Source organism: Aotus nancymaae, unplaced genomic scaffold (genome assembly GCF_030222135.1).
Source record: "Aotus nancymaae isolate 86718 unplaced genomic scaffold, 86718_ANA_hifiasm-v0.15.2.pri h1tg000033l, whole genome shotgun sequence".
Lineage (NCBI taxonomy): Eukaryota > Metazoa > Chordata > Mammalia > Primates > Aotidae > Aotus > Aotus nancymaae.
Window position 1 is genome coordinate 9,396,460 of NW_026988447.1, and position 26,848 is coordinate 9,423,307.

The 26,848-nt window shown below is 36.7% G+C and overlaps 1 long non-coding RNA gene across 2 annotated transcripts; it reads left to right on the top strand.

The window, feature by feature from the left end:
• The first annotated feature begins 2,531 nt into the window (after window positions 1-2,531).
• LOC105714582 (uncharacterized) lies at window positions 2,532-25,518 on the top strand. Of its 2 annotated transcripts, XR_010345318.1 has the most exons (6): window positions 2,532-2,638; window positions 14,814-15,646; window positions 16,044-16,129; window positions 19,626-19,745; window positions 23,414-23,455; window positions 25,094-25,518. It is a non-coding gene; the product is annotated as an uncharacterized LOC105714582 (long non-coding RNA). The 2 variants fall into 2 exon arrangements; XR_001106845.2 differs by lacking the exon at window positions 23,414-23,455.
• Window positions 25,519-26,848: the final 1,330 nt, after the last annotated feature.

The following is a 26,848-nucleotide window of genomic DNA, read 5'->3' on the forward strand; positions in this document are numbered from 1 at the left end:
ATACACATTTTAAGTCTTGTAGATAAAGGGAGAAATGATATATATTTGGGATTATTGTAAAGATATATGATACAACAGTGGGAAGAAGCAAATAAGCAGGACATACTAAGGTATATCAGGGTTTATGCTGGAGTGTACTGAATATATTGAATTATTAATAGCTTCCTGAGATTATGGATAGCATACATGACTCTAAAGGAAAATAAAGATTTCATCTGGGATGAAGTAAAATATCAACAAGTAGGAAGTTTTTTCATGTTTCTAACAAATCCCACCCTTCTTGATGCTAATTGTTTGGTTAGTGCAGGTGACACTGTATACTTGATTTCAGTAGTGTTGGGTACCATGTCTATGTTGTTTTTATTATTTTGTGGAATTTTTTTAACTTTCAATTTTTATTTTGCTTTTGAGTAGGTAAAACTCTTTTACTTTGCCAATGAATCTTGGAGATAGTCACAGATATGGTTTTCAATCATTCAAGAAAATACTTCATTTGCTTATTTGTACTTAGAATCCATTCTGTTTTCCGAATATTTGCCCTTTTGAATTTCATCAGATTGTGTGTTGTTAGATAGCCCTTACCTGATCCATGGAGCTTTGGGGTTTTATTAGAGGTTCTTTGGGATACTTGGGAAGTAATTTAATGTCTTTAAATTCAAATTGCAGATTCTGATACTTGTCTCGCAGTCACAATGGGAAAATAATGAGAAAAGTAGCCACCCGACCTTTGTTACCATAGCAGAAAGTGAAGGCAAGAGAAATGGTACTGTAAATATGCAGTTTCTCCGTCCTTCTATCTAGATGTCATAAAATATTAAAGCTACTTGTTTCTGAATATGAACACCATATAGAAGTCATTGGTGAGATTTAATGAAATAACACTGTAAACTGAGCAAAAGTATTAATACAGACAGGATTAAAGAGCTGGAAATTGTGTGTCTCGTAAAAGAAAGGAAATTTTCCCTGGTGTTTTATTTTTTTAATTTATTTTCATTTTTATTTATTTATTTATTTTTTATCCTTGAGGAATCACCACACTGTCTTCCACTCCCTGGTGTTGTAAAACCGCGTAGGACAGTGTAAATCAGTGACAAAGGCCTGGTAGCTTTCAGGAAGAAGGAGAAACTAGTGAATGAGTTTTGATAATTATCCCAAAGGTCAGATAGACTTCGGCCTTTGATATATGTAGCACAATCTAAAAATAACTGATTTAATTGCTCAACAGTTGTCTGCTCATTAGGCCTTAACCTTAACAATGCATTGAGGAATGACATCCAAGGCTTTAGTCCTCCAAATCTCTGCACTTGAAAATCCTCTTCTCATGCTCACCTTAATGCTGTTTTCAAAGGATGGTATCTGCCAATGGGGAAGACTCTTGCAGCTAGAATAGAGGAGTGTGGTTTCAAAACTTGTTAAAAGCTGCCAAATCTGTGTCTTGCATGAAGGTCAAGTTTTCCATAGACCAAAGGTGATTCAGTACTGACTGTAGTCCAACTTCCCCTCAGGCAAAAACTGCCAGTTGAGCTGCTTTGGTTTAAAACAGGGTGTCAGGCTAATTTTACCTTTTTGTTTTCTTGTGCAACTTACTTGTCCAGCTCAGCAATCTGATGCTCCTATTTCTGCATGAGACTGCATTTTAGAGTGAGGAAACCATGGTCTTATCAAAAGGGCAAAACACTTACTCGGAAACATGGGAAAAGTCATTCTAGTCTAGTTGTTCTTCAGTATCTCTTGCCTCCTCCATAGAAATAGAAATTTTATCAAGGGATGCGGCCTTCAAAACAAGAACTGTATTTTCCATTCTCCCTTACCGCTAGGGAGGGCTGGTGAGTGGGTTCTAGCCAATGGGGTATAAATGGAAGTGTTCTGTGCAGTTTCTAGAAGTATCCCCTCAGAAACAGCTGGTGCACTTGTTTACCCTTCAGTCTTTGTGTTTTCCGTCCTGTGCTTTGGCACATAGATGTGATGACTGGATTTCCATCTTGGATAATGATTGTGAGGGCTTCATCCTAGAAATAACAGAAGAGAAAGCTGTACAAGTCCCAGTGTCTGAAGACTTTTCAGAGTTCCTTTGTCAGTTTTGTAGGACTACAAAGGGCATTGCAGGCTGTTTTGCTTGCCCTGAAACTGAAAATCCAGAGGGAAACTAAGCTTATAACTTGTTTATTTTTATTTATTCATATTAAAATTTTATTTTAGGTTTGGGGGTACATGCGAAGGTTACATAGGTGAACTTTTGTCACAGGCATTGGTTGTACAGGTTATTTCGTCAACCAGGTATTACTCTCCAGCTCTTCCATCTTCTCCTAAACTTTGGAGCATTCTCTAGAAATCAAGAAAAAGGACCAAATATAGCTTCCACCTCCTTCAAGATTTTTTTTTTTGTGTGTGTGTGTGATCTTGGCTCACTGCAACTTTCGACTCCCTGGTCCAAACGATCCTCCTTCCTCAGCCTCCCAAGTAGCTGGGATTATAGGCATGCACCACTACATCCAGCTAATTTTTGTACTTTTTTTTAGTAGAGACAGGGTTTCACCATGTTGACCAGGATAGTCTCCATCTCCTGACCTCGTGATCTGCCTGCCTCGGCCTCTCAAAGTGCTGGGATTACAGGTGTGAGTCATCGTGCCAGGCCAAGGTATTTTTGACTTTAAAACTCTGTAGAAATGTGTTGGAATGCTTTGAGTTTTTAATAAGCTTTTATTACTGTAATCTACAAACACCAACTAAATGTCAACCAGGATGGAAATGTGATGATATCATAATGGATCATGTTCCCAATATTACTTAATGATGGTATTTATTTATCACATAATTTTACCTAGAGTATATTTATATATTAACATATAGTTGATATTTAATAATAAGCTGTTTATGTCAACCTTATTTTTCAAAACCATAGATCGTTGTTACAATTTGGTGACATTGACATTTTGCAGACTTGTTTTCCACTTGGTAATAAACCACCAGAGGATCATGTTATGTGGGTGGCTGACGACAAAGAAAATTCCGTTGGTTTCTTAAGAGAATTCCTACTTTTGGCCACAATATCATCTCATCATTAATGAGATGCACTATTCAACTTGTACATGCTTCACTGACTGTATTGCTTTAGGCATGAATTCAATTCTTAACAGATAGCATAATTTATGAGTCATGTTACCCTGCTGTGATTTTTGACAACTGTTAAGTCAGCTAAACAAACTGACCAAAAATGATTGTATATGAATTTCAGAGCATATTTAGAGGGAGTAACTTAAATTGTCAGTTTCCTTATCTATTTCCCTTTTGATAAAATGTTTTTTGACAAACTATACATCACATGGGCTGCTAAATAGGACTTCCACAATTTTTAACAGCTCTCGTATCTTGGATCTCTTAATGTGAGAATGGCCTGATATGAGTAGTCACAAGTCTTGAAAACGAATGGAACTAGGTTAACATTTTCTGAATATCTTACATAAGAAATGTGAAATTCTTTTCATATTCAAGCCAGTCATCTTTTATGTTAAAGTACTTTCATATTAAATTAATTATGTTCTATATCATGCTTTTGAACTTATGACTCTATCAATCAACATGAGACCATTGAACTTGCAATAGAGTGAAACAATTTTCTAAAGCAATTTCCATACCAAATCTGTTCTTAAAAAAGCAACCTTATATAGTCAAGATACATTGATATAAAAGATCAAAAAGGAAACATTCAAAAGTCTAAACAAAGAAAAATTCAATTGAAGCAAAATCGTAGCACATAAATGCAATCCTGCTATATGCAGAAGTCCTCAATCCCATGTTTATGGAATCAAGCGAGGCTTGACTGCCTTTGACTACGAATTGCCTAATTCAGTAAACTTTATGTTTTTAGTATAATAAAAAGGAGCTGAAGAAACATATATATAATAATGATTTGGTTGCTCTGCTTGGTTAGCCCCCAACAATATTCTTTCAATTACTCTAAGTAAAATGAGTAAAGGGAAGTCTGGAGAGATCCAAGATGGCTGATCACTAGCAGCTCGGGCACGTAGCTCCCAGTGAAAGCGCAGAGAACGAGAGGACGCCACACTTTCAGACGAATATTTGTAGCTCACGGGCCAGGAGATTCCCAGCGGAGGAGCTCCACGGGTCGCCAGAGCGACTCTTGTGGCCGGCGCAGCGGTTTTGCTGGCGCCTTAAAGCAGCAGTTCTTGGTGCAGAGTCCAGAGATTTCTGGGCAGAAAGGCACCATCAACCTTAACACCGCTGTCTTGGCCAGCGCAGTGGATTGTTCAGATTTCGGCGCTGGGAATCAAAAAGTTGGACGTCCGCTCAGAGACCTAGTTAGAAAGTTGATAATTACAAAGACGACAGATGGATAAATATATAATCAAGGGAGGAAAGCAGCCTAAAAAGGCAGAGAATACTCAAAATCAGAATGCCTCTCCCTCTACAGGGGATCGCAATTCCTCATCAGTAACGGAACAAGGCTTAATGGAGAACGAGTGTGTTCCAGTAACAGAAGCAGATTTCAAAATGTGGGTGATGAGAAACTTCTGTGAATTAAAAGAACTTGTTCTAACCCAATGCAAAGAAACTAAGAACCTTAAAAAACGGTTTGACGAAATGCTAACAAGAATGGACAATTTAGAGAGGAATATAAGTGAATTGATGGAGCTGAAAAGCACCACACGAGAACTTCGCGAAGCATGCACAAGCTTAAACAGTCGAATTGGTCAAGCAGAAGAAAGGATATCAGAAGTCGAGGACCAGCTCAGTGAAATGAAACGAGAAGACAAGATTGGAGAAAAAAGGATAAAAAGGAATGAGCAAAGTCTCCAGGAAATATGGGACTATGTGAAAAGACCTAATCTACGTTTGATAGGTGTACCTGAATGTGATAAAGAGAATGAATCCAAGTTGGAAAATACTCTTCAGGATATCATTCAGGAAAACTTTCCCAACCTAGCAAGGCAAGGTAATATTCAACTCCAGGTAATACAGAGAACACCACAAAGATATTCTTCAAGAAGACCAACCCCAAGGCACATAATTGCCAGATTTATTAGGGTTGAAATGAAGGAGAAAATACTAAGGGCAGCCAGAGAGAAAGGTCAGGTTACCCACAAAGGGAAACCTATTAGACTCACAGCAGATCTCTCAGCAGAAACCCTACAAGCCAGAAAAGAGTGGGGACCAATATTTAACATCCTTAAAGAAAAGAACTTTCAACCCAGAATTTCCTATCCAGCCAAACTAAGCTTTATGAGTGAAGGAAAAATTAAATCTTTTGTGAACAAAACATAATTGGAAGTAAATCACTCCTCAGTAATCGCATAGCATTTCATAGGTTTAAATGAAATATTGGTTGGCTGTTTGTTTGTTATCTTCTTCCCTTATTCCTTCCTGACTACATCATTAAGTATAATTATCAGTATACAAGAAGTTTTCAATACCCATTACTAAATTGCATTCTAGCCTGGGCAAGAAAGCAATACTCCCATTCTCTCTCCCTCTTTCTTTTCCCTTTTCCTCCTCCCCATTCTCTCTCTCTCTTTCTCTTCCTTTTTCCTCCTCCCCATTCTCTCTCTCTCTTTCTCTTAAAAAAAAAAAAAAAAAAAAAAAAAAAAAAGGGAAGTCTGGGAGTCTCTTAATCATAGCTAAAACTCACCAACACTTTCTAGACCCTTAATCATTTTATAATTGTATTCTTTATGAAATTTCATAATGACTTTTTGTTGTATATCAATCGCAATAAATTTTCATTTAGACTAAGTGCAAATTATTAGGATCTACATATCATTGTCAAGGAGGAAGACATTAGGTTTGATATTTAATGGGTTACTGTGTGTCCAATATTAAGCATTAAACATTTTCTTATAGGTAGATGTTGTCACTGATTCATCATAGTTTTGATATTTTAAAAATGCACTTTTGTGGACCCAGCCTGTGATGTTGGGAGGGGGCAGTATTTCTGAGTCTAGGTCTTCATTTGTATAAATGGAGATAATTATTCATTGATTCATGAAATACACATTTGTGGCAAAAGATAAAAGCAAGGAAATATGGTCTGTACCTCCTGGAGCGCACAGCCAAGGAGGAGAAGTAGGCATACAAACCAATAGTTATAAAAGAGCTGGGTAGTTTTTGATCCAAAATGGCCAAATAGGAACAGCTCCAGAGCACAGTTCCCAGCAAGAACAGTGCAGAGGGTGAGTGCTTGCCGCATTTCCAAAGAAGTTTTCACTGCTCACAGACCAGGACATTCTGGGGCCATGAGATTTCAGCATAGCAGTTTCAGCTAGTTCCAGGTCGGCACCCAGAAACTCACAAAGTCTGGGATGCCATTTTGACTGGTGCCTGGAACACCTGGGAGACAGAGACACCGATTCAACTGAAAGGGAGGGGGCTGAGACAGGGAACCAGGCAATCTGGCTTGGCGGATACCACTCCCACAAAACAAGCAATCTGAATCTCTCTGGGTTGAGAGTTTGGCAGCAAGCACAGCTGGTCCAGCTCAGTGGGGGGAAGGGCATCCCCCACTACCAAGGCAGTTCACACAGCAGCTGGGCAGAGCCTGCAGCAGCTCAGTAACACCTCTGCTGGCAGACTGTGACTACACTACTCTGTGTGGGGCAGGACATCTATGAAAAAAGGCAGCAGCATGACAGGAACTTATAAATAAAGCCTACCTTCCTAGGACAGAGCACCTGGGAAAAGAACACTGGGAAAAAGAGCACCTGGGAAAGAGCACCTGGGAAAAGAGGCGGATGAGTTCCACTGCAGCAGACGTAAAAGTACCTGCCTAGGTACTCTGCATGGAACAACGGAGCTCCCAGCATGCACTTGAGCTCCTATAAGGGACAGACTGTCTCCTCAAGCAACTCCCTGATCCCTGTATACCCAAAGAGACACCTCATAAAGGAGAGCTCAGGCCGACATCTGGCAGGTACCCTTCTGGGACATGGATAGTAGAGGAAGAAACTGGCGGCAACCCTTGCTGTTCTGCAGCCCCCATGGGCGATCCCCAGGAGAGTGGGGTCTGGAGCAGACCTCCAGCAGTCCTACAGCAGAGGGGCCTGACTGTTAGAAGGAAAACTAAGAAGCAGAAAGAAATAGTTTCAACATCAACATAAAGGACGTCCACTCAGAGACCCCATCTTAAAGACACCAACTACAAAGACCACAGGTAGATAAAGCCACTAAGAAGAGGAGAAACCAGTGCAAAAAGGATGAAAACACCAAAAACCATAATGTCTCTCCTCGAAGGGCTCACAACTCCTCACCAGCTAGGGATCAAAGATGGATGGAGAACGAATCTGATGAATTGACAAAAACAGGCTCCAGAAGGTGGGTAATAACAAACTTCTCAGAGCTAAAAGAGCATGTGCTAACCCAACGCAAAGAAACTAAGAACCTAGAAAAGAGGTTAGATGAGATGCTAACTAGAATAAACAACTTAGGAAGAATATAAATGGCTTGATGGAGCTGAAAAACACAGCACCAGAACTTTGCAAAGTATGCACAACTTTCAATAGCTGAATTGACTAAGCAAAAGAAAGGATATCAGAGATTGAAGATCAACTCAATGAAATAAAATGAGAAGGCAAAAATAGAGAAAAAAGAATGAAAAGAAATAAATAAAGCCTCCAAGAAATATGGGATTATGTGAAAAGACCTAATCTACATTTGATAGGTGTACCTGAATGTGACAGAGAGAATGAATCCAAGCTTGAAAACACTCTTCAGGATATTATCCAGGAGAATTTCCCAAACCTAGTAAAGCAGGCCAACATTCAAGTCCAGGAAATACAGAGAATACTGCAAAGACATTCCTAAAGAAGAGCAAACCCAAGGCACATAATCGTCAGATTCACCAGGGTTGAAATGAAGGAAAAAATGCTAAGGACAGCCAGAGAGAAAGGTCGGGTTACCCACAAAGGGAAGCCCATCAGACTCACAGTGGATCTCTGTAGAACCTACAAGTCAGAAGAGAGTGGGGGCCAATATTCAACATCCTTAAAGAGAAGAACATTCAACCTAGAATTTCATATCCAGCCAAAATAAGTTTCATAAGTGAAGGACAAAGAAAATCTTTTATGGACAAGCAATTGCTGAGAGCTTTTGTCACTACCAGGCCTGCCTTACAAGAGCTCCTAAAAGAAGCACTAAACATAGAAAGGAAAAACCAGCACCAGCCACTCCAAAAAGATACCAAATGGTAAACAGCATCAACGCAATGAAGAAACTGCATCAACTAATGGGCAAACCAACCAGCTAGCATCAAAATGGCAGGATCAAATTCACACATAACAATATTAACCTTAAATACAAATGGGCTAAATGCAACAATCAAAAGACGCAGACTGATAAATTGGATAAAAAATCAAGACCCATTGGTGTGCTGTATTCTCAAGTGCAAGGACACACATAGGCTGAAAATAAGGGATGGAGGAAGATTTATCAAGCAAATGCAGAGCAAAAAAAGCAGGAGTTGCAATCCTAGTCTCTGATAAAATAGACTTTAACCCAACAAAGATCAAAAGAGACAAAGAAGGGCATTACATAATGGCAAAATGATCAATGCATCAAGAAGACCTATATGATCCTAAATATATATGCACCTAATACAGGAGCACCCAGGTACATAAAGCAAGTTCTTAATGACCTACAAAGAGATTTAGACTCCCATAAAATGATAGTGGGAGACTTTAATACTCCACTGTCAATATTAGATCAATGAGACAGAAAATTAACAAGGATATCCAGGACTTGAACTCAGATCTGGACCAAGCAAACCTAATAGACATCTACAGAGATCTCCACCCCAAATCCACAGAATATACATTCTTCTCAGCACCACATGGCACCTCTCTAAAATTAACCACGTAATTGGAAGTAAATCACTCCTCAGCAAATGCAAAAGAACGGAAATCTTAACAGTCTCTCAGACCACAGTACAATCAAATTAGAACTCAGAATTCAGAAACTAACTCAGATGTGCACAACTTCATGGAAACAGAACAACTGGCTCCTGAATGTTGACTGGATAAACAAAAAAATGAAGGCAGAAATAAAGATGTTCTTTGAGACCAATGAGAATGAAGGCACAATGTACCAGAATCTCTGAGACACATTTAAAGCAGTGTCTAGAGGCAAATCTATAGCAATAAATGCCCACCAGAGAAGAAAGGAAAGATCTAAAATTGACACCCTATCATCAAAATTGAAAGAGCTAGAGAGCAAGATCAAAAAAACTCAAAAGCTAGCAGAAGACAAAAAATAACTAAGATCAGAGCAGAACTGAAGGAGATAGAGACACAAAAAAACCCTTCATAAAATCAGTAAATCCAGGAGCTGGTTTTTTGAAAATATCAACAAAATAGACCACTAGCCAGATTAATAAAAAAGAAAAGAGAGGAGAATCAAATAGATGCAGTAAAAAACGATAAAGGCGATATCACCACTGACTACATAGAAATACAAACTACAATCAGAGATTACTGCAAACAACTCTACACACATAAACCAGTAAACCTGGAAGAAATGGATAAATTCCTGGACACTTGCACCCTCCCAAGCCTAAACCAGGAAGAAGTTGAAGCCTTGAACAGACCAATAACAAGGGCTGAAGTTGAGGCAGAAATTAATAGCCTACCAACCAAAAAAAGTCCAGGTCCAGATGGGTTCACAGCTGAATTCTACCAGATGTACAAAGAGTAGCTGGTACCATTCCTTCTGAAACTATTTCAAACAATAGAAAAAGAGGGAATCCTTCCCAAATCATTTTATGAAACCAATATCATCCTTATACCAAAACCCGGCAGAGACTCAACAAAAAAAGAAAACTTCAGGCCAATATCCATGATGAACATAGATGTAAAAATCTTTAATAAAATACTGGCAAGCCGATTGCAACAGCACATTAAAAAGCTTGTTCATCACTATCAAGTAGGCTTCATTCTGGGGATGCAAGGCTGGTTCAACATACGCAAGTCTGTAAACATAATTCACCACATAAACAGAACCAAAGACAAAAACCACATGATTATCTAAATAGATGCAGAGACGGCCTTCAAAAAATTCAACAGCCTTTTATACTAAAAACTCTCAATAAACTAGATATCAAAGGAACATATCTCAAAACAATAAAAGCTACTTATGACAAACCTACGCCAATATCATACTGAATGGGCAAAAACTGGAAGCATTCCCTTTGAAATCTGACACTAGGCAAGCATGCCCTCTTTCACCACTCCTATTCAATATAGTATTGGAAGTTCTAGCCAGAGCAATTAGGCAAGAAAATAAAAGCATATTCAATTAGGAAAAGAGGAAGTCACATTGTGTCTATTTGCAGATGACATGATTGTATATTTAGAAGATCCTATCATCTCAGGCCAAAATCTCCTGAAACTGATAAGCTACTTCAGCAAAGACTCAGGATACAAAATCAATGTGTAAAAATCCCAGGTTTTCCTATACACCCATAACAGACTTAAAGAGAGCCAAATCATGAGCAAACTCCCATGCACAATTGCTCCAAAGAGAATAAAATACCTAGGAATACAACTAACAAAGAATGTAAAGGACCTCTTCAAGGAGAACTACAAACCACTGTTCAAGGAAATAAGAGAGGACACAAACAGATGGAGAAACATTCCATGCTCATATTTAGGAAGAATCAGTATTGTGAAAATGGCCGTACTGCCCAAAGTAATTTAAAGATTCAATGCTATTGCCGTTAAGCTACCAATGACCTTCTTCACAGAACTGGCAAAAACCACCTTTAACTTCATATGAAACTAAAAGATAGCCCACATAGCCAAGACAATCCTATGCAAAAAGAACAAAGCTGGAGGCATCATGCTACCTGATTTCAAACTATAGTACAAGGCTACAGTAATCAAAACAGCATGGTATTGGCACCAAAACAGAGATATAGACCAATGGAACAGAACAGAGGTCCTGGAGGCAATGCCACACATCTAAAACCATCTGATCTTTGACAAACCTGACAAAAACAAGCAATGGGGAAAGGATTCCCTGTTTAATAAATGCTGTTGAGAAACCTGGCTAGCAGTGTGCAGAAAGCAGAAACTGGACCCATTCCTGACACCTTATACTAAAATTAACTCCAGATGGATTAAAGAATTAAACATAATACCTAAAACCATAAAAGCCATAAAGAAAACCTAGGCAAAACCATTCAGGACATAGGCATAGGCAACGACTTCATGACTAAAACACCAAAGCATTGGCAACAAAAGCCAAAATAGAAAAATGGGACCTTATTAAACTCTAGAGCTTCTGTACAGCAAAAGAAACAATCATTAGAGCAAACCAGCAACCAACAGAATGGGAAAAAATTATTGAAATCTACCCATCTGACAAAGGGCTAATATCAAGGATCTACAAAGAACTAAAACAGATTTACAAGAAAAAAACAAATGAACCCATCCAAAAGTGGGCAAAGGATATGAACAGACACTTTTCAAAAGAAGACATATATGAGGCCAACAAACATATGAAAAAATGCTGATCATCACTGATTATCAGAGAAATGCAAATCAAAACCACATTGAGATACCGCCTCACAGTAGTTAGAATGGTGATCATTAAAAAAACTGGAGACAACAGATGCTGGAAAGGATGTGGAGAAATAGGACCACCAACTCCACAGTTGGTGGGAGTGTAAACTAGTTCAACCATTGTGGAAGGCAGTGTGGTGCTTCCTCAAGGACCTAGAAATAGAAATTCCATTTGATCCAGCAATCCCATTACTGGGTATATACCCAAGGGATTATAAATCATTCTGTTATTAAGACACATGTACACATATGTTCATAGCAGTACTGTTTACAATAGCAAAGACCTGGAACCAGCTCAAATGCCCATCAGCAATAAAGTGGACAAGGAAAACGTGGCACATACACACCATGGAATACTATGCAGCCATAAAAAACGATGAGTTCGTGTCCTTTGTAGGGACATGGATGAATCTGGAAACCATCAATGTCAGTAAACTGACACAAGAACAGAAAATCAAACACCATTTGTGTTATCACTCACAGATGACTGTTGAACAATGAGAACACATGGACACAGGGAGGGGAGCATCAGACACTGGGGTGTGTTGTGGGGGGCCAAGGGAGGGACAACGGTGGGGTGGGGAGGTCGGGGAGGGATACCATAGGGAGAAATGCCAGATGTAGGTGATGAGGGGGGATTGAGTCAGCAAACCACATTGTCGTGTGTGTACCTAGGCAACAATCCTGCATGATCTGCACATGTACCCCAGAACCTAAAGTGTAACAACAACAAAATGCACTTTTGTAATTTTTTTACTATACTTAATCCTAGTATCAACCTCTGCTCCCAAAATGAAAGTATAAATAAAATAGAGAAACTAAATTATTATAATAGAAGTGAGATTTTGTTTAAAGATTTTGTTTAAACATCCATTCAATCACACAGTCATTCATTTAACAGTTATTGAGCACTCATAGGCTCTGCCAATACCATATTTTCCTTAGTAAACTTTTAAACATAGATCTTTACAATGTCTAGTATGATTTCTAGCACAGGCATGTGATAAATAGGAATCTAAAATCCCTTCAAAGACAAAATCAAATCCAGTAGTTCATTCTCCATGCATAAACTTTCTGAACTAAACAACTGAGAAAATAAGCTAGGTTAAGGAGAGCCCATTGAATAACCAGTTTTTTTTTTTTAAATGAAATGCCCTTATAAATGTCTGAGTTTACTATTACTTCTAAAAATTCTGGGTTTTAATTCTATGTAGGCATACTTTCTGATAATAATTTTATAATATATGCCTTTGAGGTATTATAAAAGATATTGTGAGTGGTTTTGTGATTAGTTACTTTTACAGTATGTTCTGAAAAATAAATATATGAATCAGGAAGACTGGGGGTTTTCTTTCTACAGATGGTTCTCTGCCCTTGAAAACAGAACAAAGTACTTGCTTAGATTTAGAGTCTAGAAAATTAGTCTATTTTTACTTTTAATCATGAACATATCAGGAGTCAGATGATAAATGACAGAGCCAGGTCATTATGCTTGTCTTCCTCAGTAAGAGAAAAGTTGAACCAAAAAGAATTAGACATCTCCTTTCCCACATTTGCCGCATACACATCCATCCCACTTACATCTTTTCTTCTTGGCTCTTAGGAGGCTATGAGAAAAGGAAAGAGAAGCTTTCAGCCTAGGATGTAATACCTTAGGAGGGACCAAGAAGAAGCTGTTTTTAGTCTGGACAGGAGCTGTATGGTATTCAAAGATCTGAACCCTAGAGTCAAACTGGGGCTAGTCTTTTGTTAGGGTGATGCCTGGAGGCCCAACATTGCCCACTCTCTTCACTTCAGAAAAAAACAGATGAAGTCTTCTGTATGAGTATAATTCTTCAGGAAGAATGTAAACACTGTCTTACTTAGTGGCATCTATCTCAAGGGGATGGATGCTTAGATATATGGAAATTTTGTACCTGGCTGACTCAGTGTTTTTTCATTTTTATTTTTTTCTCTTTGTTCATAGATTTCATTTTAGGGGCAACTTCATTTTTCAGACCCATGTGTTAAATAGTGCTTAATTATAATGAACCAGGCAAATCACTAATGTTATGTTAGGACTCACTGTACACCATAAGCTACATAAAAATCTATCCAAGTAATTATATCAAAGCCTTTTCACAGTTATTTTTATGTAAGAAAAATAGGGAACGTTATAATAAAATAATCTAGTTGATCTTTCTTTTCAGGTAAAGTAAGTTTGAAAAAACAAAAGCAAAAAGAGGAGAGGTTTTGAAATGCTTAGATTATTTTTTTCTGTCTCTCTATCATTTTCTTATTAATAGTGGCATCCTCATTCACTTTTAACTTTTGCAAATGTAACCATAGTTTTCTAGGCTCATTATATACCTCTATAGTAGTACATGGTTGGATATACATTTCTAGGTCTTTAAAATGGCACTAACAACCCCGTTTTATAGTCTAAGTTTGTTTATATATAATATAGAATCCTCTTATTTTCCAAGCATATATTATGAATTAAACTTTTCTGATGTCTTCAAATACAATTTACTATAAATGACACAGGCTAGAGTCAGAGAAAAAGGACATATTTTGTAGTGATTATTTTTATGCTTTGAAAAAAATTAAACAAATTGCCTACTCATATATAAGATTATATTTACATTACTCTCACACAATCTCTATATAACCAAAGAACTAAAGAAATATTGGTTTTACTGTAGTATAGTTTGAGGTGAGGTAGCATGATGCCTCCAGCTTTGTTCTTTTTGCATAGGATTGTCTTGGCTATGTGGGTTCTCTTTTGGTTCCATATGAAGTTTAAGGTGATTTTTTCCAGTTCTGTGAAGAAGATCGTTGGTAACTTAATGGTGATAGCATTGAATCTTTAAATTACTTTGGGCAGTATGGCCATTTTCACAATACTCTTTAAGTGGCTAATTTGAAGGATAAAATAGCTTATTTAATACATTGTCACATCATCCAAAACACAAGAGTCTAATATAAATTATAATTAAAGTATTTGCAAATTGTGTTTCTATATTTTGTAGTCTTTTCTTATAAGACATGATCCCAAAAATTTCTAGTGATGACAATTATTTCTCAACATGTGGTTAAAAGGAAAGAGTAAATAAATCCATCAAGTAAAAATGAAATTCAGACTTTCAAGTGTTCACTGCTCAAAACAGTTTACCAGTCATGTTGAGAAATTTAATCTTCCAAGTAGAAGTTTCTGTGGGTAGAATACTAACGTAGCTTTCTTTTTTCTTTTTCTGCTCATACTAGTTAGTGTGGAAGGAGAAACCTTCAAGCAAGACGAATAAAATTCAGATCAAATCTAATCTTGGAAAGTTACAAACCTTGGACTTCTAACAGTTTCGACGTATTTTTGGCGGCAGAAAAATCTATTTAGGCATCTGTTAATGCAGAAGGTCATAAGTTGTAAACAATTTACACAGTACTTTATATATTTTGGTATAACTGGAAATTAAAATCTAATAATTCTTAGTGCTAAATGACTCAAACAAATAAAATATTTGTATGAATGGCTGGAAGTAGAAAGCAGTATTCTCTTTAATTAAGTGAACCAGTCATCAGTCCAGGTTATCCCATGTTATTGAATGCTCTTTAGTCACAGATACATGCTCACAGAGATAAGAGCGCATGTTTATCGAACATGAATAAAACTGCATTGGTTCAGTTTGGTTATTTGTTATGGACTAAACTGTGTTGTCCTTCACCCTCAAAATTTACATGTTGAAACAGAACTCCCTGTGTGGCAGTATTTGGAGATGGGGATTTTGGAAGATAATTAGACTTAGATGAGTTTAGATGAGGTCATGGTACCTCATGACAGGATTAGTGCCATTATAAGAAATAATACCAGGGCACTTGCTTTCTTTCTTTCTCTGCCATATGAGGAAACAGAAAGAAGGCAGCTGACTACAAGCTGGGAAGAAAGCCCTCACCAGAACTCTACCATGATGGGATGCTGATCTCGGACTTTCCAGTCTCCAGAAGTGTTAGAAATAAATTTTCATTGTTTAAGCCTCTCAGTCTGAAGTATTTTGTTATGGCAACCTGAGCAGACTAATACATCATTTCTTTCAAATTTTATGGTGAGAAATAATTTTAATTATAAATTTCAACTTGATTCAAGAAATGAAATTGCAGGACTCTGGGAGTTTTTGTGTGCTCACATCTCCATACCTGTTTGTAGGTTAGTCTAACAGGAATGACTAACTCAAAACAAGTCTCTCTGCTTAGTTCAGTTTATTCATCTGGATACAGGGCATATGTGATGGAACTAAACACTAATACTTCCAAACTTCTTTCACTGCAATTTTATGTACATATAAATAAAATGATTTGTTTTTATTTTGTTCTCAAATGATACTGATAATTGCTTTAATTGTCTACTTTATTTTCAATGTGATCTGCAGAGTAAGAAAGTGAAATAAGTAATGATACTCTGTTTATATCACTAAATAGGAAATGTATCTCTGTATGTTACAGGAAAAGATTATACTTTTTGGAGGAAACTTAGATAAAACTTAAAAGTTACTACTTTTGTAAAAAAAGAATATAAACTGGCAATTTAGGTAAGTACCTGGTTTGCAAAACATAAACTGAGATCAGTTAGGTTCATCAGAAACTTGTTAGGTATCTACTATTTGTAGTGCAGTGGATTAAATATAATTATTGCCTGTTTTATGCTGCTTGAATTCCATATATGACTTGATCTTTTTCAGAAATATTGATAGGTTATGTACAGGGGTTTTGTTTGTGTTTTAGCATAAGTTTGAAAGAAAACAGAAATGATCAAAATTGGTATTTTTTTGAAAGTGAAATATTATGAAGTTATTTTTGTGAATTATTTTCGATAATCTAAACAAAGATAATAGATTATTTCAAATATTGTTACTAATATTTAATGGTACGAAAAAATGGTCTTATATTGTTAACAATGGTGAAAAAGAACAGGTAGCTTTCAAAAATATTTAAGTTTTCCAGCCAAATATTTATTATTATTCTTTTAAGTAATTACACCAATAAATCATATTAAAGTGGATAATCTGGGAAATCCTCAAGTCTTGTACAAAAGTTGTGTGAGAGCTACATTTTTCCCATGAAAATTATATTATTCATGGTGTTTGTTTTTTGGAACTTCCCCGAAATCCTATATAATTTATCATTTCTATATTATTTATACTCCAGACCAGTACTATCCAAAATAACTTTCTGTAATGGTGGAAATATCTTCATATCTACCTTGTCCATTGTGGTAATCACGAGACACATGCGGCCACTGAGTACTTAAAATGTGGCTGCTATGACTGAAGAACTGAATTTCTGATTTGCTTAATTAGTTAAAATTTAAATACAAAAATTGTAGTAGTGAGGGAATGTATTCTCTTTCCGGGCCCACGAAGGGGCGTAGTTTCAAAGGCAAGAACTTCCCAGCGCCATACCCCAAACCACGTCTCCATCTGGGAGACTAGAGGTCTTTGACTTTCGCAGGCAGGAAAAAATCAAAAGTCAATCACTCCAGTGGAAGTTTAAAGGAACTCCTTTCATAGGACAAAAAATTTGAATGGGGCGGGAATACCTCCCAGGTTAAAAGTCCCTTTCTCCCACATCCAGGCGGACTCCATTACTGGGTCTCCTTCCATGATCTCATGGAAGCTGCTCTCTCTCTATCTTTTTCTTTCTCCCTTTTCTCTCTCTCTCTCTGCCTAAATATATCACTTCCTGCAAAACTCTTTGGGGTCTGATATTTACTTAATTGCCCACGAGGGTGCTCCATGAGGTCCTCCCCTCCCATTCTTGGGTGAGTGAGGGACCAAGAGCCTGGAAGAACACATTCTAGCGGGGGTTCTCCCCCGTGCCCCGAAACTGGGTCTCAGTAGCATGAAATATTTTCCCACTTAACTAGTCTTTATTGTTCCAGGGGGACTATAGTTCACTTTTACCTTTCCATCATTCTCCTGGAGTGTGCTTGTGTTGGATCTGTGTATTGTTCGTATTATTGCACACAAGCATGTCTCCAATCTAGTTACAGTCAATGGATTGAATCAATTTGAATGATTATTTTAAGTGATTGATGTAAAGTTATCGCACGTTTGTTTGAATATTTTATGCAGATAGCATGAGTTTTAGGAATATCTATGCAAGTTAGGATTGGTAATTAAGTTGAAATATATGTTATTATTCTACTTATAAGTATAATTAAAATATCTTGCTAGTTGAAAAGAATAAGTGTGGACAAAATTTCAAATTAAAAGTGAAGGCATACTATTGAAACAGAATCCAGTAGTGATATTAGTACAATTGCTATAGAGCTTTAAAGAAAAAAAGAAATTGGAAAAAGCTGTGTTGCAAATTTCACAATAACATTTGCACCTTGTGATGAAGTAAAATTAAAAAGATGTTTATTGTGTAAAAAATAATTTAACCGAAGACATGGTGATTTTGGTATATTAGTCTGTTCTCACACTGCTATAAAGAACTACCTGGGATTGGATAATTTCTGAAGAAAAGAGATTTAATTGACTCAAAGTTTCTCAGGCTGTACAGGTGGCATGGCTACGGATGCCTCAGAAAACTTACAATCATGGCAGAAGGTGAAGGGGAAGCAAGCAAAAAATTAAAGATCTTCAGGCCACTGCCTTTAGAATATAAAAATTTCTACCAGTATCAAATTTTAATTATTTCAATATTTAGAAAATTTAAAATAAGATTAAAAAAAACTTTTAGATGATTTATGTGATATAAAACACTGCCCAGTTAATACTTTGGATACAGTTTGTCTCAGAAGATTTTCAAATTGACAAAGAAATGTTACCAGGTTGTGGCCTTAAATATTAAACTTTTGGGATACATATTCAAAATTTTACATATATATCAAAGAAAAGTTTTCAGCTAACATGAAAAATTAGTTTTAATCACAGCAAGCAATGCTCTAGTTAGGTTTGATTTAAAAAATCAAATTTTAAAGTAAAATACTGGTATTTCCCTTATTAATTTGCTCAGTTGCAAGATATATGTTAAAACTATTTGTGAAAAAAATTGTGCATAGTTTACTGAAATAGATTTTATAAAAATTGTCATGGATACAGTTGTTAGAATCATTGAGAATATATAAAACATTGAAAGAAATAGAAAACAATAAATGTTATATAATCAACTTATATTGTTAATGGTTGTTGGTGAGTCATGGAAGTTTGACAAAGATGAACTGTATTATTATTCTAGTTCATAATTTTTCCAAACAAAAGGAATATTTAAGAAATGTCCAATAACCAAAGACAAAATGAGTGCGAATTTTTTTTCAGCAATGCACACTGAATGTAAATAAGCTAAATTTGAAACCCCAAGTGAAAAGAAAAGCTTATTTGTGACTTTGCTGGACAAGCATAAAGCTTCAGTTGAAACTGAAGTTTTTCATAATGCAAATCAATAATATCCATCTTACACATTTTTCTAACATAAATGGGTATGTCAAGGATCTTAATTATAATTGAGAGTGTTATGTAAGAAAAGAAGAAAACATGAAAAAAACTTCTATTTAGAGTTTTTCAATTTATGTAATTCTTCTTTCAGTTCTATGTTACACAAGAATTATTTAGTTAATGTGGAAAGAATTTGTCTTGAAACTGATGTGTTTTTGCCTTAGTCAAACCAATTCTTCAAGAACTGAACCAATTTTATCAACGTGGAGGATAATATTAAAGGAAAATGCTTTTTTGTACTCAACTCAGGTATTAGAAAAAATTATTAAAACTATTATGTTACTTTTAAATATGTTCGGAATATGTTGGATATCGGAATCAATTTTTCAGTTGTGCATGTTGGAATACCTAAATGCATATCAAGTAGTTTTAATGAAAATTTAGCACCCAAATTGAGATGTGCTGTAAGTGTTAAGTACATACTACACTTTGAAGTCTTAGATGAATTACAGGATGTAAAATATATCTTTAATAATTCCTATATGATTATATATGGAAATAATAGCCTAAAATATTGGGTTACATAAAATATATTAATAAAATTAATTTCTCCTATTTCTTCTTCCCCTTTTAATGTGGCTACTAGAAAGTGCAAAATTACATGTGCAGTTTACATAGATTTCTATTGGACAGAAGTGTTCTAAATCTAACCACCGTGCACAAAATGTATTACAGGAAAATGTACCTAGGATCTCGGATTCCTATGGTGAGAACATTTTATTGTTGTCTTTTGTGTTTGTGTTTCTGTGGGTTTAGGTTGAAAATTTCTCAAGGGCAAAAACTATGCTTTAGTTTTACATTTTTAGTTTCTACCAAAGTATCTAACACAAAATAGATGATCAATACATACTTTAAAGAAATAGATAAATTGTTAAATGAATAAGTACATGTATGAATGAGCAGTCAGACAAAAGCATGAGTTTGTGTTGCAGGCTAAATGAAACAATAAATCTTATCTATTTGGTGCTTATAGATTAGGAATTTATTCTCCTTCAGCTCCTTCCTATTTCTTCTATTGATTTAAGTTCCAGGGACAGATGTTCTGATTAGGTTGACCATATGTTCCAGTTTGCTCAGCCATTTTTACTGTTTCCCACCACCTTTGTTTTTCTGTTGTCCATTGTTACTAGATCTCATTCAGCCCACTGGTGAGAGAAGGTTTCCCCATCCTAGGGTTACAGGGATGTGTGTCAAATCCATGATCTTTGACACTGAATAGATGAGATTGATAGCAGTATTTTAGTTATATATACTCATAGCCTCAGGGAGGAGGACATTGGACGCTACGCAGAATACACTGGCCTGCACTTGGGAACAGAGTGAACAGTCAAGGGATATGGAAGGCAAGCTTTGTAATATGTAGAGGGCGGTTACTATCTGATTCCCAGGGAAAGATGTGATTGGATTGTTTGAATAATTCTGCAAACTGGCAGGGAACTAAAGCCTGACACTCAGGCATAAGCAGAAAGCACTCCTGTGTCCCCTAATAAAAATTGTTCTGCTAGGTGACTTGATTCAAGAAAGCAAAATAGTAGGGAAACTCGCGGTTATGGCACTTGCCCTCCAATTTCACCAGATTTCAAGGTAGTGCATAGTATTGAGCCTTCATTTTAGGCCTTACAAAACAGCCCCTCTGTCAAAAATGTCCCGTTGTAGATTAAAAGCTATATATTTTTCTATTTATGGATGGATTTCATAGGTTTCATTGATTTCCTTGGGCCAAGGGACAAAATGAAATCACCACCTTCTAACAAAATGAAATCTAACCTTCTCTGATTTCTACAGGAGGCCCATAAGCACATAAAGATCTTGGAATAGTAAATCTTTTACAACTGATAAAAATAGATAAGGGATTAAAAGTTTCTACCCCTATTTTTGCCTATTGATATTCATCCTTTCCTTTTCTAACGTATTGCATTTTCTTTCTTTTTAGACATTAAGCAAAAGGCACAGATGTATTAAGTTGATTATGGTATCCTACATAGACATAAACACATGTAATAAGACTCATTTGTATTTCAAAGCACACTGTGATTTAAAGAATCAGTTGGGCATTCTGTTCTGAGACTGTAAAATGGGGTCATGGATTATCTTCTTAAGAGATGAGGGCTATGGGAAGTAGAGGCGTTTTTGGAGCAGGGTGTGTGTGAGGAAATGCAGACTTATATTCACCCTGTTCTTCCCTTTCTCAGTAGGGATACACGCCAGACTACCAATTAGAAAAATATGACAAGTTTAAACCAGTCTGAGGTAAATGTGACATAAATTGAAAAAAAAAAAAAAAAAAAAGAAGACCTATGACTTCAGGAAGGTCTTAGCAGTAGGTGTCATGAAGTAGGAAGTCACAAACTATAGTCTGTGAAAGAGAATGAGTGGTTCTCTGTGGTAGTCGCTAAAATATAAAGGACATTTTAAGCTAATTATACATTAACTGGCAACTCATCAACCTGAAAGGTACCTTGAATTCTGACTACCATCATCAAAAGGATTCTGCTTTAAGAAACTTAATTGCTTCCACATTAGTAAATAAGTAATAGTATTTGTAGTCTTAGAATATTTGAAGCTGAGGTTACTATTCTCAACTAGAGGTTACAATATCTTTTTTTTCTTTTTTTGAAACAGAGTGTCCCTCTGTTGCCTAGTCTGGGGTGCAGTGACACATTCTCAGCTCACTGCAACCTCTGCCTCCAGGGTTCAAGCAATTATCCAGTCTCAGCCTCCCCAGTACTCCAGTAGCTGGGACTACAGGCATATGCCACAGTGTCGAGCTAATTTTTGTGTTTTTAGTAGAGACAAGGTTTCACTATGTTGACCAGGCTGGTCTCGAACTCCTGACCTCAGGTGATCACCCTGCCTCAGCTTCCCAAAGTGCCAGGATTACAGGTGTGAGCCACCGTGTTTAGGTAGTATCTAATTTCTATAACATATCCAGATTCTAGTATACTAAGAAAACACCTAGAAATAGTAGTGTGCTAAATATTTTCATTAGCATTTTAACCATAGAGAGCAACTAATGCTTCTTATTTCAGCTGACAAATTAGCACACTCATCTGACCTATTCCCAACTGTGGATAAGTGCAATTCTTCAGTGAGGCCATGCCTGCACATGGTAGCTACATACAGAAGGTGGCAAACGTTTTACTGGGGAACTATAGCTTAGTATGATTGTAATGAAGTAGAGCAAGCTGGGGTGCCTTTTAAATTTAAGAATATTTGGGTGGATCACAAAGTCAGGAGTTTGAGACCAGCCTGGCCAATATGGTGAAACCCCGTCTCCATTAAAAATACACAAACACAAAAATTATATATATATATATATATATACTACAAGTGGCAATCAACTGATATTCTGAGAATAGCACAATAAATCAACTTGATGCAGGAAACGTGAATGAAATTAAACTCATTTGGTATTCTTGGATCATTTAGAAATGACTTACTGTTCTTTTATATTTTTAACATACACACACACACACATACACACACACACACACACACACACACACAGAGATCATGGAAATGAGAATTGAGAAAATCTCATATTCAAATCTATACATGTTTATAATAATAATAAGATATAAATAATATAATTTGCATCATCTAGCAATTTACTATAGATGCATTTTTTTTTCTTATTGATTGGCTGCTAAGGTGTCCCTCTAACACATTCTCAGCAAATCTATCATGGGGAAAGGGGGCATTTTTAGGTATCTCCTTAACCAATTCGTTTGTACTTATAAACAAAACAAAACACAAACCTGACCAGCTTAAATTAACTCATCATCAAATTGCATCCCCTTTCCTTGGAAAAAAATAAGATATATCCATTTTTCTTTGTTTTGTCTTGGCCAATGCCTGTCTGAATGAGTGCAGGGATTTTCTTATTGGACCCAATACCTCAACCACCACCTCACTAAGGCAAATCCTCATCAACGTTAAGGTCTATGAGCTGAGTGCCAGACAAAGCATCTTATTATCTCACATACTTGTTTGAAAATTGTCATTTTTATTGCCTTTCATCCTTTTTAAAATAATTTTTCTCAGAACCAGAGTATTTTGTTTTACAGGGATTTAAATAGAAATTTGGAGAAGACCACTTTAAAATTCATAAGAAATGAATGAATAAAGTCTATCAACTATTAGTTATTTAGTTTGGATTTCTTCTATGCAGTAAATAAATCAACTGACTTTAAAAAATAAAATATAAGCAAAAGCAAATAAAATATAAGCAAAAGCATTACTATGCTTGGTGTTACTCTAAGTCTACAGAACTTGGGCTAGTCCCACACGGAGAAACCCGTCACCAACATAATTTTCTTTCCTTTTGAAGGTCTCTCTTTCTTTGTTCTTAAAATATATTTTATTGCATTTTAGGTTCTGGGGTACATGTAAAGAACATGCAGGATTGTTGCACAGGTACATACATGGCAATGTGGTTTGCTGCCTTCCTCCCCATCATCTATATCTGGCATTTCTCCCCATGTTCTCCCTCCCCAACTCCCCACCCCCTGCTGTCCCTCCCCTAGTTCACCCCCACAGACCTCAGTGTGTGATGCTTCCCTTCCTGTGTCAATGTGTTCTCTTTGTTCAACACCTGCCTGTGAATGAGAATATGCGGTGTTTGATTTTCTGTTCTTGTGTCAGTTTGCTGAGAATGATGGTTTCCAGGTTCATCCATGTCCCTACAAAGGACATGAACTCATCATTTTTTATGGTTGCATAGTATTCCATGCTGTACATGTGCCACATTTAAATCAAGGCCTCTTTAAAGAGGTGATAATGCTCCTGTTCTCCTGACTAATGCCTAGATCTGAGCTCAGTGCTTGAGGAGATAATCACCTCCTCTGTTCTCACTCAACCTGGACAGTCACCTCTGCCTGTCTTCTTTCCATTGTTTCCCTTGATTCATCTCTCCTCCATGAATAAATCTCTCTTGAACCCACTGCTGTACAGCTATCCATACTCTAATTATTCTAACTCCGGGCTTTCTCAACTGGGCCTTCTACATTTCCAGAGCTAAGTAAATGTGTTTTCTAATCATAGAAAAGAAAATGATCCTGCTTCATGTAGATATGACCTATGAATATAGACACCTACAATTTTACCTCTAACAGACCTGTTTTGGATATCCGGGTGTTTATTTAGTTCTCATTTCATATTAGAACCCCTAGTGCCATTAAATGAAAGAGCTCTATCAAAAAGTGTAAATATTAAATGAAGCCACAGGAATGAGAATGAAAATGTCATTGCCTTAGAAATAGTGAGCACAAAGTACAATAGCCGAGTTAATTAAAATCCAAGCAAAATAAAGAAACACTGGAAGGAAACTAAGAACAGTGTTTACCTCCAGGTCCACTTTTGCATTAAAGTGGAAGAATTAAGTAATTGCAATAGAGATTGTATGGCTCACAAAACCTAAAATATTACTATCTGTCTCTTAACAGAAATAGAAATGTGCCCATCTCTGCTCTGAAAGAATATAAGTTTTTCTACATAGTGTGATATCACTGGGCAGTTAATGCCATTAACTTATTGGATACGGGCATTTTTCAGTAGGTTTCCACTACTCATAGTCTGAAGATGTTGTCCCACACACAAGAAGAAAGAAAGAAAGGAAAGAAGAGAGGGAGGGAAAAATGTAGAGAAGAAGAAAGAGAACAGAAGAGAGTTATGTCAGTCAAGATTACTATAGAAACAATCTCTGAGATGGGGATTTGCTTGCAGAAAACGTTTTGAAGAATGCCGTTAACACTAGAGAGAGAAAAGAGTGGGATTAGGGACAGGCAGAAGTGAAACTGCAATGCATAGCCTGCACTCTTGCCACCATAGGTTCTCCATGGTACTCCCAATGTGCCAGCATTGGAGTTGCTATGGCACTGGCAGAGTGATCTGAACCGGTCCTGGTCATTTCGTTTACTGGGATGTTTAATGCCTCTTCGATGGTAGACGCATTTTTGGTGGATGATATGAAATCTTTACACTTCATGTCCAATTGCTTAAGGCCATCCTCATGTATCATTCATCCTTGCCTCGATATTCTTTTTCTTCTTTCAGATTCCTATCCAGTAGCCAAGCCATTAAGAACTACCTTTGAGCCATATGTTTATCCTGCAGGCTATTTTTCTTTCTACAAAGTGGATGGCAAGATTTCATGATCAAGGCTATGTCCATTGGGAAGATTTATTTTTGCTGTTGTCATTCACCTGGGGAGGTGGCCATGGCATAGTGAAGCCACAGTCCATTTTTGATTGGTAGTCACGTGTCAAGCCACGATATCGTTAATATAGTGGACCAATGTAATATTCTCAAGAATGTACAAATCTATTAATGAAATGTGTTAATGAATGTGTTCCCATATATTTATATAACTGATACAGTATTTTCTGAAATATTTGTAAAATATGTAAGAAATTATAAAAAATGACTTGTTCTGTTTGAAATTTTTTTTTGTAGTTTAGTTGCAATTCACACAAATAAAAAAAAAAATCTGTATAGAACCTGCTACAAGTTGACTGTTTATTCCCTCCAAAACTCATGTTGAAACTTAATCCCCAGTGTGACAGTATTGAGAGGTAGGGCCTTTAAGAGGTGATTGGGTCATGAGAGCTCTGCCTTCATAAATGAATTACTGGATTACTGGATTAATGGGTTAATGAATTAATGGATTATCATGGGAGTGGGACTGGTAGCTTTGTAGGAAGAGGGAGAGAGGCTGAGCCAGCACTCTTAGCCCCGCCGCTATGTGAAGCCTGTGCTACCTCTGGACCCTGCAGAGCCTCCACCAGCAAAAAAGGGCCCTCACCAGATGCAGCTGCTTGACCTGAAACTTCTCAGTCTTTAAGCCATAAGAAATACATTGATTTTCTTTACAAAATTCCCAATTTCATGTATTCTGTTATAAGCAGCAGAAAATGGACTAAGAGCAGTCTACTGACTCCCACGGGAACTGCGGTTAGCGGTACCATCCTCAGACCCTGCCAAAGAGATCCCTTCCGTGAGACCCACATTTTACAGGCTCGTTGACCACAACCTACTTCAGGGAATCTGTATGGCAAAAGAGACGTTTCCGCACGGATATTACCATCCCCCATTTCTTCAGACCATGCTCCTGGTTCTGGTCTTGAAATTTCCTTCTCAAAGAGCCTTGAGAACATTTCCAGAGTCTTTGTAGAATCTTCCCCTGGATCTGTCTTCCTAGACCTCACCTTCTTTGTCCCTTGCACGAATTAAGGATTAGGTGGTTTATTTAAAATAAAATTGTTTAAAACCAACAGACAACTAAACAAAACAAAACTTGAGGCAGTATTTATTGGATCTCCAGTTGGAAGGAAAGGAAATCTGTTTATGGGAAGCTGTAGAGGAAAATCTTATTCCAGTTTTTCAGTTTGAGAAGTTTCCTTTCTCCGTGCTTAGGTGCAGAATGACATTCAGGGCTTAATCACACTTTTGGGGTTCCAGATGCCGCTGCACACTCTTCAGTGTTTTGCCAGAGAAAGTAAACATCTATTCTGACCTTGTCCTTATGAACTAACGGTAGAAAAATATTAGAGCTAATGTGTGTTGATTAATACAGATGACTTACATATAAATTATATGTGATATGCATTATATATAATTTATATATAAATTACTTTCACTCTCATTGCTGAGAAATTTAAATATTAAGTTTTATAATTATATGGGAAAATTTAAACAATGACAGCCCCTATTTCTGTAGCTCTGAATAGTTCTTCTCACAGAAGCCCACACTTCTGTGGGGCTTCAATGTTTATGATGATCATGCTTATTGAGGAAGATACGCTTCAGTAT